This window comes from Rhinatrema bivittatum, chromosome 2 (genome assembly GCF_901001135.1).
Source record: "Rhinatrema bivittatum chromosome 2, aRhiBiv1.1, whole genome shotgun sequence".
Lineage (NCBI taxonomy): Eukaryota > Metazoa > Chordata > Amphibia > Gymnophiona > Rhinatrematidae > Rhinatrema > Rhinatrema bivittatum.
The window spans coordinates 54,847,780-54,861,767 of NC_042616.1; the positions used below are offsets into that span (position 1 = coordinate 54,847,780).

The 13,988-nt window shown below is 44.2% G+C and overlaps 1 protein-coding gene across 16 annotated transcripts in view; it reads left to right on the forward strand.

Moving 5' to 3' along the window:
* Positions 1-1,457: 1,457 nt before the first annotated feature.
* MAP4 (microtubule associated protein 4) overlaps positions 1,458-13,988 on the forward strand; it is a 456,329-nt gene continuing 443,798 nt past the window's right edge. For 13 of the 16 annotated variants that reach the window (XM_029588164.1, XM_029588168.1, XM_029588169.1 and 10 more), the window contains exon 1: positions 1,458-1,594. The gene's annotated coding sequence lies outside the window, so the exon portion shown is untranslated. Of the gene's footprint in view, positions 1,595-2,253; positions 2,505-13,988 lie in introns of those variants that run through there. The other 3 variants (XM_029588167.1, XM_029588166.1, XM_029588165.1) reach the window with 3 other exon arrangements.

Sequence of the window (13,988 nt, forward strand, 5' to 3'; positions counted from 1 at the left end):
ATTTAAGGGTTTTTATATACCGCAGTACATAAAGAAATACATCACCGCGGTTTACATTTAACAATAACTTAGCAATAGGCTTTACATTGACATTATTAATAGGTATTAAATAAACTAAATTCCATATAACAGTTTTGACGGAAAACAGGCTGAACAGACTGTAGACCATCCAATAAAGTATAACATACAATTAAAATATTGATGTAACTATTAAACCTTAACAAACCAACACAAAAACTAAATAGTATCTAAAAAAATATATACACGTTTTTGTTTCAAAGCAGCAGACATAAAGGTCAATAAAAAGTAAAAAACAACAAGGTGTTGAGTATTTCTTGAACTATATCTCTCTCTTGATTAACTTTCTGGGGCTACGCGCCTGACGTCGTGAGCATAGTCCAAAAAAGCTGGTCAAGAAATAAGAATTTTTTTTTTTTTGTTACGAAAGGACCGCACAGGATTACTTCGATCATAAGCGTGCCCAACGCATGAAAAGCTTAAGGTTTACCAGGAACTCTTAACTGAACAAGTCCGAGCCGCTTCACTACCACTCAACTAACCAAGTCTTACATATCCATCCACTCCGCCTCCTGGCTCTTCTAATTGGTTAAAGCCGCGCCCGTCCACTGAAATCTCATTGGCTGGTGCTTCCTGTACAAAGGCAGCAGGCGCGGCAGATTGTCATGCGTGTGCTGTTCTAATTTGAATTAAAAAAAACAAACTAAATAGCCGAGGGTTGAGCTAATTGAAAATAAAAACACACACGCGACATGGACCTAAATTAAAGTAGCAAAATGCCACACCACCAGTCACTTTCGGTTAAGAAATATTGAATAAGCTGGCGGCCCGCCCGCTGAGAACCGCGATGACATCATGCACAAAAGTTTTCACGCTCGCCGGAACCGTTAGACGTGGAGAAAAATAAGAGGGTCCCATCAACGACCGAGGGTGCTCATCTCCCCCACCCGCATTTTCTAACAGGATAAAGTGACTGGAGGAAAAACCCAAATATAAACGTATATCATAGACAGGAACAGCTGAACGCCCCCCACCCCCGGCACAACAGGGCTCTATGAAGAGTTCCTGCACCAATAGTGGTTTCTAATCAACTATCATAATTAAGCATAGTACTTTTAAAATGTGGTTCTTGGTATCCGGTAAATCCCATTCTGTCATTATAGTGGTTCCGTTATTTTACTGCCTTTGCCACGAGGGTGCTTCTAGCCAAGGGCTCCCTCTCCGGACCCCAGAGATCCGCCCTCCTCCTAACTCCGTATCCGAAGCGTGAGGGGAGGGGGGGGGGGACTTGGATGTGACGGACAATCGTAGCCACCAATAGACGTGAGGCTCTTTTGACGGCTAGGCCACTATTGGAGGAGCGAGGGCCCCCCATGCTCACTCCTATTGGCTCCCGCGGCCGTCTGTCCTGCTCCTTCCCCTGGATATGGCGCGTGAGACGGACTAGGCCGCGCCTGCGCACTCGGGAAGCTCGGCGTGGAGTAAATTGGGGAGTTCCAGCTGGAGTTGCTGGGTGTGTAGGAACTCTTATGTTTGATTTTGTTTTAATTAATTTCTGGAGGCCCGGGAACAAGCAGTAAGTTTTACTTTTAATACTTCTCCTTGCAAATATCTTGTTTTTGTTCGCTTTGCGAAGTTTTTGAGAAGCGTTTGTGCGCCGGAGGGGTGGTGGTTGGTTGAGAGACTTGATACTACTAAGATGGAAAGCCCCGAGGCTGCGATAAGAATGAGGTTTAGCCTGAGCTGGATAAAAAAGTGATAAAATGCAACCCCCCCCACCCCACCCCACCCCAAACTTAAGCCTTTAATGCGCTTAAATCGGGATTTCTAGCAGCCCATGTGTGGGTTTGGTGGTGGGGGGCTAAAGAGGGAAGGAGAATGGTGTCAGCTGCGTGGCGATCTGCTGCAGGGAGGTTTTGGTGCCAGCGGCTGCTGGATTGCACTTCTGCAGGGATGGGCGGGCGGAAGGAAGATTGAGCCGCCGGTGTGCGCGCGGGTTTTGACGCCGGCCTGTGGAAGTGCCGCAGGCCGGCAGCTTTCCCTTTTCGGGTCATAGGGTCCGGCGCAGTAGGGAAGGTGGGTGGGAAGCAATAGTAGTGATGGCTCCTCCAGCGGTGCTTTGGGGTGGGACGCCTTCGTTGCTCAGCGGTGACTCTTTAGATCCCGCAGGGCGGGGTAAGGGCGGCGCCGTGTCTCGGTTAGTGGGGAGAGGAGGGAGATGCCGATCCCGGGCTGAGGACACAAACTGAGTCTGGACAGTATTGCATTAGCTCGAGTAGGGCGTGTCCCCCCCTCCCTCTCTCCCTCTTCCCCTTTGCAGGGTCTAGGGAGGCGGGGCCGCTGTGTCGCGCACGTGTCTGGGGAGGGCGGCGACTGCGGCTCTCGGCCACCGGCCTGGTGCAGAGGAGTGGTGGCGTTGGTGAAGGGAAGATCTTGGCTCGTCCGGTACGACTCTGGCTCTGTGCCCGGACATGGTGGTGTTTATGGTGAGAGATTCTCTTCCCCCCTCCCCCCCCTCCCAGTCTCCCGGGAGTTGAGTCCGAGGAAGGCGGGGCTCTGATCGCGGGCTGAGGCCGATGCCTCCGATTCCGGTAACCTAATTGGCATAGGCATGCACTCTAGTGCTGCCGAAATAGTACATGAAGTGCTTTTAAAACGAAAGGGAAAACGCTTACAAAGCAGCGGTGCCCGCGATCTGCAGGGCCGACGCTTACCTGGTTGCATGCCACGCCCTTTATAAGGGAGGTCACCGGGAGGTGTGTGAGACACTGCCGGTCCTACCAGATAGAGGTTCGCGAATCTCTTCGTTTTAAGAGCACTCCCCTCCCCCATCTCGTTCTACCCACTTGCGGAAATTCGGGGGGTGGTGGGGCGAAGTTGCTTATTTGTCGGAAAGAGGCAAATTGCCCACTTTTCCGCGCCAAAAGAAGCCCTGGGCTAATTATTTGCAGGCGCATGATTTACCTGCGTTCAGGTCACCATGGCAGTGTTGCTCGTAGTGGGGCTTGTATTTCAGAGTTTGAACAACAAGGGTTGAATTGGCACAAGTTTGAGACTTGTGAACAATAGGGCCGATTATCAAGGCTTCTACCCTGAAGTATTGCATGCAATGATTATCATTCATAGCAGTAAAAGGCAGTATTTTTACCTTCATTAGCGAGTTGCTGAAAACTTGTATCTTGAATATGTGCTTTTTCGTTCTATTTCTAGGAGTTCAGTTTTGCTGTAATTTGACACTTTAGTAAGGAAAGATGTTAATTGCGAAAGCCCTTTTTCTAAATCTTTCCTCCTTGGTGCATGATTCAGAAGCATCTTCTTAAAGCTATAGTCAAAGCTGCATAAGTGGGTTTTTTTTTTGTTATATCCCTAATGCTGGGAGTGGTTAAGTAGTGGGAACTTTTAAAAATAAAAAAAGTTTACTCATCTCAATAGAAAGGAAATACTACCTGGTTACTTGCCAGGTTCTTATGGTCTGGATTGGCCACTGTTGGAAACAGGATGCTGGGCTTGATGGACCCTTGGTCTGACCCAGTATGGCATGCTCTTATGTTATGTCGAATTGGTTGCAAAATGTGCAAAATGTTCTTGATGATCCGAGTTGATTGAATGTTCCAGATGCCTGGCAGACTTTCATATTTTAAGTGTGAAAAAGTAGTTGTAACAATTAACTTGTTTGGTTATGGGGAAAGGACTACTCAATTTCAAGGGAAGTGCTTGGATTTCAGTGTAGTGCATTGTCCAGCTTGTTGAACTTGATAGGAGTTGTGGTTCAACAGCCCTCAAGACCCCACTAGTCACTCCAGGTTTCAGGATCACTCAGGATATTCATAAGTTCTAGGATTGTGTCCAAATTGAGGATAACCTAAGGTGGTCCTTCACTTGAGTAGGTTTGGAAGCCTCCACATATACTGGTTCGTTGCTGTTAGCATGTCCCCCCCCCCCCAAAAGATGTGCTGTTGCAGGCATGCTTACCTGGTAGGTGGCTGCTTCTAGCTGCATCGACAGTGTGATGCAGGAAACTGATCATTTAAATATTGTGTACTTTATTTCAGTGCATGGTATTAAGTCTCAGATTAAAAATTTAACTCCCGATGCAGTAATCTGCTATGGAAATGCATCAGATTTTTTTTTTAAAGGCAGGTTGCCTTTAAAAATGTGCATGGGTTGTGCCAAATGCACACTTAACTCTTGAGGGGGAGCATATATGCCAAGCAGATATCTCTGGGTAAGTGGTGGCAGCTGCTGCTGCTTAGCCAGATAAATGCTGACTTGTATGGCTATCTGGTGTGGTTTTCTGCTACTTAGCCAGCCAACTACTGATTTTTCTAGCTAATTGGCAGTGATGAACCTTGCCAGGTAGCTGGATAAGTCAATACTTATCTATGAAATGTGCCTTTTCCTTTTTTTTTTTTTTTTTTTTTTTTTTTACAGGTTTTAAGTGCCATTACAGTAGTGATGTAAACTTAACTCTATCTTTGACCCTGGAGTTAATTTTCCAGTGCTAAAAAAAAACCCCAACCCTGGCCAGGCCAATGCATCTCCCTACATCAGGGAGTACTGCTTAATGCCCTCATTTTGTATGGGATTTCCATGTGAGGCTGCTAAACAGTACTGTTTTTAAGGCATATTTTGTGCAGCTAAACTTCTTCCTGCATTGGCTGTAAGCTTTACCTGCAAAAAATTTCGAAGAGAGGCTAAAACTATGGAAGGCACAACGCATCTACCTCTGTTTGAAACAAATATTTGTAAATTTAGTTGGCAAGTTAAAAAAAAAAAATTCCCTTTTTGGTCTCTAGTAGGGTTTTGTCATATGGTTCTCTCCCTCCAATTTCTAAAGGACTATGCCAACTATAAGGAGGTAGGACCCTTGGGGGGGTGCGGAGATGAGAGCAGGAGCAAAGTTGACTTCTCTATAACGAATTTCTTTTCATGCATATCTAAAATCACTGGGTTAATTCTAAGAGAACTTGATGTGGATGTAAGGTATAGGGAACGTTGGTTAGAATGATGAGGCAGTGCAAGTCCAATTTAACTGGAATTTCATGGCTTCTGATCCTTGGCTCCATCAGTAAGCTTCACTTTCTGTATTCTGAATTAATTGAAGGCATCAAAGGCTGGGATCTGGCAGCCCTTGGTGTAAAGATGCAATAATCCTTTCTAATGGTAACCAAAGAGTGGCTGATTGTAGCCAACTCGCTCCTGTCTAAGTAGGACTGGGAAAAGATAGTAATGAACTGACACTGGCAGTCTGGTAATGCTGTTCTGATATTGAAATTTGGCATTTTATAGGCCACCTAGTAATTAACTTCCAAAATATATCTTGTGTAATCCTGCTAGTTTTGAGTATATGGGAGGATAATTGGATGCAGTTTGCTTTTGAATCTTGCCCAGTTCTGATAGGCATGAGAGTCCAAATCCCTTTAAACTTGAGCTTTTTGCCATAAACATAAGTACAGGGTTTCATTCTCAATTAAGTAGTTGGCCTAATTTTAGTCCACTTTGAGATCAGCAATCAATGTAGTTCTCTACAGCAATGTACTTTTGTCAGTCTTGCACTGTGAGCAACAAAGGGGGGGGGGGGGGGGGGGGGGGGCCAGCAGATTTGGGGTTTGGATAATTGGCATGTGGATTTTGGGGTAGGTATGAACGAGGCTTCAATACCAAAAATCCACAATGACTTGGTTTTTTTGTATGTGTGCACTGTAGGGAAACTGATCTCATCTGTCTGAACCCCCACGTAACATTTGCACATAAAATACTTCAGTTTCCTTCATATTTCTGGTAATGGAAGTCAAGCACCCAGTGTTTCTCCCCCTCCAGACCCAACTCATTTTTCATGTCTTCAGGGCCTCCAACCCTTAGAATCCTTTTTAAAACTTTCTAGAGGGAAATGGACCAGTTGATTTCAGCTGAAATCTTGGTCTCAACGATGTATTTCACATAAAGTCCATTAAAAATCCAAGTAACTATGTATAAATCCATCTATCAAAAAAGGTAACAAGGCATGAGTTTCGTCACGCCAGGCAGCCTCTGCTTTCTCTGCACATGTAAGCCTTCACACCCTTGCACATTCTACCTATGAGAAAGCAGTCTTCAAAAATACATCTAAGTAGTGGGTTTTTCACTGATGTACAAAACATTTTACTTGTTCATTGTGAAGCCAATTATAAAATATTCCAAAAAATACTGCTAAACCCCAAAATTTTGATTACACAAGTCTTCACACCCCCCATCACTCACTACTTCATGGAAGTACCTCTTTAAGCAACTGCAGCTTGGAGGGACACAGTCTGGCTGCTAGGTGTCGCTGTTGTGTAATGGCTGAGGTGCCTTCCTTAAGGGGTTGTGAGCATGGCCTCAGCAGCAGCCCAGAGGGCAGAGGCCGGGCTCAGGAAATGCCCCGGAGTAGTCTGGCCCTCTGGGCTTTCTGCAGGGTGTATAAAACCTTCCTCTCCCTGCTCTAGAGGGATTGTTTCCGTTTCCTGCCTGCCTTTGGTGCATCTTACTTCCATGCATTCTTTTTGCAGCTTTCCTGTCTGTGCCAGTTGGTGCTACTTCATTTTTTTTTTTTAACCTTGATAAATACTTTATATAATCTGTAGTGCTATATATTTTATTTTTATTTAACACTTTTTTATACCGACCTTCATAGTAATAACCATATCGGATCGGTTTACATAGAACAAGGGTATAACTGAAGCAGTAACAAAAGTAATTAACAATAGAGGTGAATAAGGCAAAGTTACATTTAACAAGGAGTAAAAAACTTGGAAGCTTAAATAGCTGGATAGGAGGTAAAGGCAGGAAGTAATTGTAACATAATACAATAGAGAATATGGGTTAAAGCTTAAGGTGCTTTAACCTGGAAGTGCCAGAGTCCATCGTTCGAGAGGATAAAAGATAAAAGGATATGTATGTACATGTATACATATGTGTATCATTCTTTTTTTTTTTTTTTTAACTGTTTCATTCTTGAAGGGTGACCTGTTCAGGAAGATCTGTGGGTGTGTTGACAATAGCAGTCTTGTGCTAAAGGCTGGGAGGGCATGCCTATGAATATCAACTGTCTGGTGAAAAAGAGCCTTTAGTGAGAGGTCCACATTTTTGGAGAAAATTGATCTCAAGGGAGGAGGTAGGGGAAGTGATAAGGGTGAAAAAGTGTAGTGCAGCTCCTCTGAATCTTAGTGCAAAATCTTCTGAAATCCTTAACAATTGGAGTGTGTTCTACAGTAAAATCATTACCTAAATCTATTCAGTAGTGACTTACATTTGAAATGTCTTACACAATAGGTCATTCAGACCATTACAGCAGTTGGGAGAAAAGGGGGAAGGTTATGACTAAGGAACAAGCTTGTCAATGACTCCCGGTGGATTTTGAAAACAAGGAGGCTGACTTTCAGCTGCATTCTAGCAGATTTTATTTTTTAATTTTTGTAATCTGTTGTGCTTTGTGCTCTGATATAATGGACTTGGTGGGACTTGAGCGCATGCTGAGAGCATTTGTGCTGGCAGTCCTATTCCAGAGCACAGCTCCCTGACTGCCAGCCTATGAGGAGGGTTTGCCTATAAATCAAGGATTACCTTATTTTTCGCTCCATAAGACGCACCTAGGATTCAGAGGGGGAAAACTAAAAAAAAAAAAAAAAAAAAAAAAAAGTATTAAACTGGCTCTGTTCCCGGTTGTCTGTGCCTTGTGGAGCAAATTAGGGGAGTGCATAAATCTTCTTTTTTTTTTTTGTCCATTTCGTTTTCAGGTCTGGGGAGGGCTATTTTGGTCCACTCCCCAGATCAGAAAACTTTTATTGTTCTCTTTCTGTGGGGGGAAACCCCCCCTCCCCAAGACCTGCCAAAAACTCCCTAGTCGAGTGGGAGTCCGGGAGCGATCTCCTGCACCTGGGCCATCGGCTACCAGTAATCAAAATGGCTCAGACAGCCCAAGTGCAGGAGATAGCTCCCGGTCCTCCACTGGACCTCCAGGGACATTTGGTGGGTCAGGAGGGTGGGGGGGTTGTAGCTGCTTTTTTTTTCCGCTCCATAAGACGCTCAGACATTTTTCCCCCCACATTTTAGGGGGGGGGGGGAAGTGCATCTTATGGAGCGAAAAATAAGGTATCTAGTTCTGAGGACTGGGGTGATCTGGCTCTGATTTTCTTAAATGAGCAGAAGTCTTTTGGATGTAGTGGAGGTGAAGTTTTGAGGGGTGTGGACAGGACTGTACAAATTCCAGGAGACAGGATACCTGGTGCTTAAATATTAGCAAAGTAAACTTAGCAATTCAGAGCAATATAAAGCAAGGCTTCCTTTGCAAAATCCATGTTGACTTGCCTCTCCTCTTCTCCCCATGCTCCCCAAACTGAAACCGTATCTGACTATATAGCCTGCGAGCTTTTTTGCAAAACTTTGAATGGTTTGCTTGGCAGTACATTGGGCATCCTGGTCCATATTTCCCCAGATCACCCCTGAAACTCTCTTCTTAAAAATTGGTATTACATTGGCTACTCTCCAGTCTTCAGCTACCTACTTTCATTTGCATCCTCTGGTGACAAATTCCACAGTTTAATTGTGCATTAAGTGGAGAAAAATACCTTAGAAACAAACCCAGAGAAAAGTGCTACCCCATTAGCTTCATGGAATGTCCCCTAGTACTGTTGAAATGGGATCAGTTACTTCTTATCTACCTGTTCCACACCACTCATGACTTTATGGATCTGTCATATCTCCTTGGCTGTCTTCAAGCTGAAGAGTCCATCTGTTCAGTTTGTAGAGGAGCCATTCAGTCCCCTTTATCATTTTGATCAGTTTTTTTTTCTCTGCATCATTTCAAGTTTGCTGTCTTTGAGATGGGATGACCAGGACTGTTCACAGCACTCAAGGTGCAGTCACACCATGGATTGATAAATTACACACATGCACCATCTTATTCTCCATTCTTTTCCTTATAATACGTTCTATTTGCTTTTCTGACTGCCTCTGCACGGAAAACCAAGAACTTCCAAAGCATTGTCCATGTCTCCCAAGATCCTTTTCCTGGGTGGTGATGCCCAGTATAGAATCCAGCATTCTATACTGGGCATCCAATAGTTCGGATTATTCTGCCCTTTATGCGTCACTTTGCACTTGTTTACATTAAATTTCATCTGACATTTAGATACTCAGTTTCCTAGTCTTGCAAAGTCCTCTTGTAATTCCTCACAATCAGCTTGTGACTTTATTTTGAACAATTTTGTCTGGAAATTTGATAACTGTTCACATCCCTGTATGTCCAGATCCATTATGAATAGATTAATGGAGTGCCTCAGGGATCAGTATTAGGACAGGTGCTTTATTCAGACCTACTGTTCCCTTCTTCTTAACCAGTTACCAATCCACAGTAGGTGATTGCCTCCTATCCCATGATTCCTTAATTTCCTTAAGTTCTGTAACTTCATGCTTCCCGACTTGTTCAGAGCTGTTGGGTGAATAACATTCAGTCCTGGTGTATGTGCAACTTTAGTTTTCCTATTTGCTTTTATTACACCATTTATTTATTTTCAATGCCTTTTGCTTCAGTTCCTCACTTGCCATCAAAGAACACTTCCGGTGTGGATATCCTGGAGACCAGACTGGCTGAGGGCTCTCTGAGGGCCAGGTTGAGGCACCATTGGCCTAGATAAGTTTTGAGTTGATCGGCTTTCAGTAATCTGTGAAACACAAGACCAAAGGGAAGGCTTTGACCGGTTGGAGAAGCTGGCAGGCGTTGGTATGAAGCAGCTGGCACCCACTTGCTCACAGGAGAAGCAACCTCCTCCTCTTCCAGTGTGCTTGTAGTAAGAACAGGCAAGAGAAGCAGCGAAGTACAAACGAAAAGCTAAAACGATTTGAAACGGAGGGAACTTCTGGCTTTCAAGAGTAGGACATGCCTCCTGAAGAGTGGGTTACTGGCCACTGCTGTAAGAGCAGTGTCTTAAAGTGCCATCTGTCTCCAGGGGCTGCCAGCCAAAGCAGCAAACACATTAGCAAGCAGTATGGACATGGCGGTTCCTTTTTAATTCTGCACAACGCCCGCCGTTTTGCTGATACATCCCTATCTGTAATCAAAAGTCCACAGCCATGGCTTATCCTCTTCTGATTTCAGGCCACGTTGTATTGCCCGTACATGGTTAATCTGTGGTTCTGGCTTTCTTGAGATCTTGTGGTCTAGCTCAAGTTCAGCTGCCCTTGAAACTAGTCAGATTTTTTTTAAGTATCCCTTTCATTTGATTGTGGTTTACAGTTCAGGTAATGAACAGAAGACATGAAATCTTGACATTTGCATAGGATGTGAGACATCATAGTCTAGGTCGGTGTTACTAACAAAGCAGACTATGTTGAACTATGAACCTGTTTGCCTCTCCCCTCGCTCACATTAAATTGTAAATGTGGTACAGAGCACAGCTCAAATGTATAGAGAATGAAAGGATCTGCCTGCTTTCTGTAAGCGTGCAGTAGTGTTTATCCCCTCACCCTGCAATGTTGTCTCACTAGCTAGGAAGGGAAGGCAGGATCTGCTCTCAGCATTGCTCCTTTAGCTTATAGGGGTGTACCTGTGACTACCCCCCAGCTTCATTGCATTGGCAACTCCCTTAACTCCTGTGCTGTGGCCTGAGCCACAAGGGCAGTCATTTGCACCTCCCTCTGATCCACCAGAAGGGGGTTGTATAGAGCTGGAATATGGTGGATAGTGAAGCTCTTGAGAAAATAAATATTTTTAATACAAACTGTATGTTTTCCTTCTGCATATTCATCTGGTCCCACTAACAAAATGAACAATGTAGAAACCATAGATGGGTTTAGTGTGGGGGTTTTTTTTTTGTGAACTTGGAAATTATCATTTTTCTTGGTGAACTGGTGGGGGGAGCCTGGAGCAGGCAATTTATATCTGATCACTGCTAGAACTAGCCCAGAAAAGCAGAAACTGCTTTTTTGCACTGCCTCTTACTTAATATCTTTGCGATATTAAATAGGAGGAAAAACTAAACAAGATGATAAAGTGCCGTAGTCGGGTGCAGGAAATATGCTCAATTGACAAGCGTCCGTTTCCTGAACCCCTGGCTGTGCAGCATTTTAGGAAAGCAGACACCGATAAACTCGGCGTCTGTTTTCCTAACCGGCGGACAGCCAATGCACTTGGGCTCTTGTTAGCTTGCACAACCCTAGTGTCTCCTTGCTAACGTGACCCTCTAATTTAAATATTGCATGGTGTCCCCAGGAGGGGTGCACTAACAGGCCGATTCAGAAAAACGCGCGGGAGAGCGCACAGGCCACTCCTGGGCACGCGATTCAGGAGGGTGGCCTATGCAACGGTAAAAGGAGGCGCTAGGGACACTAGCACCTCATTTTTGACAGGAGCGGCAGCTGTCAGCGGGTTTGACAGCCGATGCTCAATTTTGCTGGTGTCTGTTCTCAAGCCTGCTGACAGCCACGGGTTCGGAAAACGGAAGCTGGCATAATTGAGCGTCCATCTTCCGACCTGTGGGCCAATTTTTTTAACTTATTTTTTTTTTTTTTTTACTTTTGAGGTCTCAGACTTAATATTGCCATGATATTAAGTCGGAGAGTGTACAGAAAAGCAGTTTACTGTTTTTCTGTGCACTTCTCCAGCACCAGCAGAAATTACCAGCCTTTGGGCAGGCATTAAATTCTGAAAGTAAAATGTGCGGCTTGGCTGCACATTTTACTTTCTGTATCGCCTGGGAATAACTAATAGGGCCATCAACATGCATTGCATGTTGCAGGCGCTATTAGATTCGGGGGGGGGGGGGGTGGATGTGCATTTTCGACGTGCTGTTACCCCTTACTAAATAAGGGGTAAAGCTAGCACGTCAAACGCGCATCCAAATGTGGGTTAACGGTGCGCTCCACCGGAGTGCACTGTTCTGTATCAGTCTGTATGAAAGCAGGCGCGGACTGTTCAGCACCTGCTCTCTGCGCATAATTATTGCATCTGCCCCCTTGTTTGCCCCTGCTGCAACCCATCCCCGATTTGAGGAGAAAGATAAACTCGCTGTATTTGGATTTCTCGTTGACAAATTGCCCAGGTTATGGGGATTGTCCTGTCCATGAGATGGAGCCTCTCTTGGTGTGAATGACGTTATTCCTTTGTGCCATCAGCCTGTTGGGAGTGAACAGCGAAACCATCCAGGTTGTACTAGGTATGGGTTGTGGTTTTTTTTTTTTTTTTTGCATACCACATTACTAGAAGGAAGCCTGGTAGCAGTGGCGAGCCTTCCCATGCCAACAGAACAGCAGCAGTGAGGAGCCACCGTGCTAGTGGCAAGTTGCCCATGCTAAGCAGGAAGGAGAAGCAGCAGAGGGCCCCAGGCATCCGCCAGCCTACAGCACGAAGCTGCTTTGACTCTTTGACAGTGGCAGTACAGCCCATGGGGATGGATGTCTTGGATGCTGCGGGGGAGGGGAAGGATAAAAAATACCAAACCTGAAGACAAATGGAATAAACTAAAATCTAGCAGGCAAGAGGGTGAAAAAGGAGGAAAACTTTCTGGCTCCTAAAAATACTGGCTGGTGCTTAAGATGTGTGGTTTCCCCTGTCTTATGGCTGCCTGCACTGTAAAGGGGTGAGTTTTTTGTGGTTTTTTTTTTTTGTGTTTTGCACCTTTGAAGGCAAGGTTTTAATAGGAGGCGGATCTTCAAAATTCTGAAGACACAAACTCTTCAGATTCTGTGGCTTGGGAAGCCTCTTGTTCCATATTTTACCTGCAGACCGAGTTGAAGCAGTTTCAAAACAATTCAGGGAAGAAATGGAGCAAGAAACTTCTGAGATGCCCAACATTGGAGTGGGTGAGCTGGAAGGTTTCTGCTCGAGGCATCGGAGACGGAAGGTATTGTCTCATTCAAAGTATGAATCCGATCTGGAAACTGATGCCCCTCGTCAGTCCGGATTATTTGACAAAGCTGTAATAGAAGCACCTTTTTAAGAGCTGTAATACAATAAAAAGGGGAATCCTACTGGACAGGAAGTGAGGCTTCGCTTGAGCAGTGCTTGGGTTTTGAATCTTTCAATTTAACCAACCATTATTGCATGCTAAAGAAATCTCCCTACCTTATTAAAAAATCTAAAATATATTTCCACCTGTTTTTGATTCTGAATCCAAAAAGACCCACAGACTTAAAGTAACCAATTAGAATAAGGGCTTAGCTGGAAACTCCTCCATCCCTCAAAAGGTTGTATGCTAAATGAGCCCTTGCAGCCAATTTCTGGGATTTACGTTTTGGGGGTTTGTCAATATAAATAAGTTTCAAACATTAAGTACTTAAACTTTTTTTTTTGACTCATACGTGCTTCTTGATACAATTCAGTCTTACAGCTACTGTCAAAAGTATGTTCTCTTCCCTTTTTATATTAAAAAAAAAAAAAAAGGGGGGTGGACTCCCTTGGTAAAATTCACTCTCCTCCTTTGTGAAATGTGGCTCCACGGTGGGATGTAAATAGTCCTGATGAAGTCTCAAGGTGCAGCTTGGATTCTTGTCATTGAGTTGTGTAATTGTATGGGTTTTTTTTTTTTTTAAGGCTATAAATTAAAACTACATTTCTTCAGTCAATTGGTGACATGCCTATTCTTGCAGAGCGCAATACTTGTGATTCCATCAGGACAAGGTTTTTTAACTTCTGTCATTTCAAATGTCTTGTCTCAGTTTCCATGCAGAAGTTCTCAGCTTTTTGTTTTTTTGTAATTAGTTTTTATTCCAAGCAGTGCAATAAGCAAATCATGCATGGTATATCCATAAAGTAACAGAACACCACAGAATAGTGTCAGTGTACAATGTCAACTTTCAGAACCAGCAATATATCTGTAGTAGAAGCTATGAATAGATTTACACACCGTCATAACTACCAAAACTTTTGTGATCACCCTAGCCCTTCCCCCCCCCCCCTTGCCTCTCATATATACTTCTTGCCTGGAGGAATTGATTAGTAATGCTAGAGGTTAAAG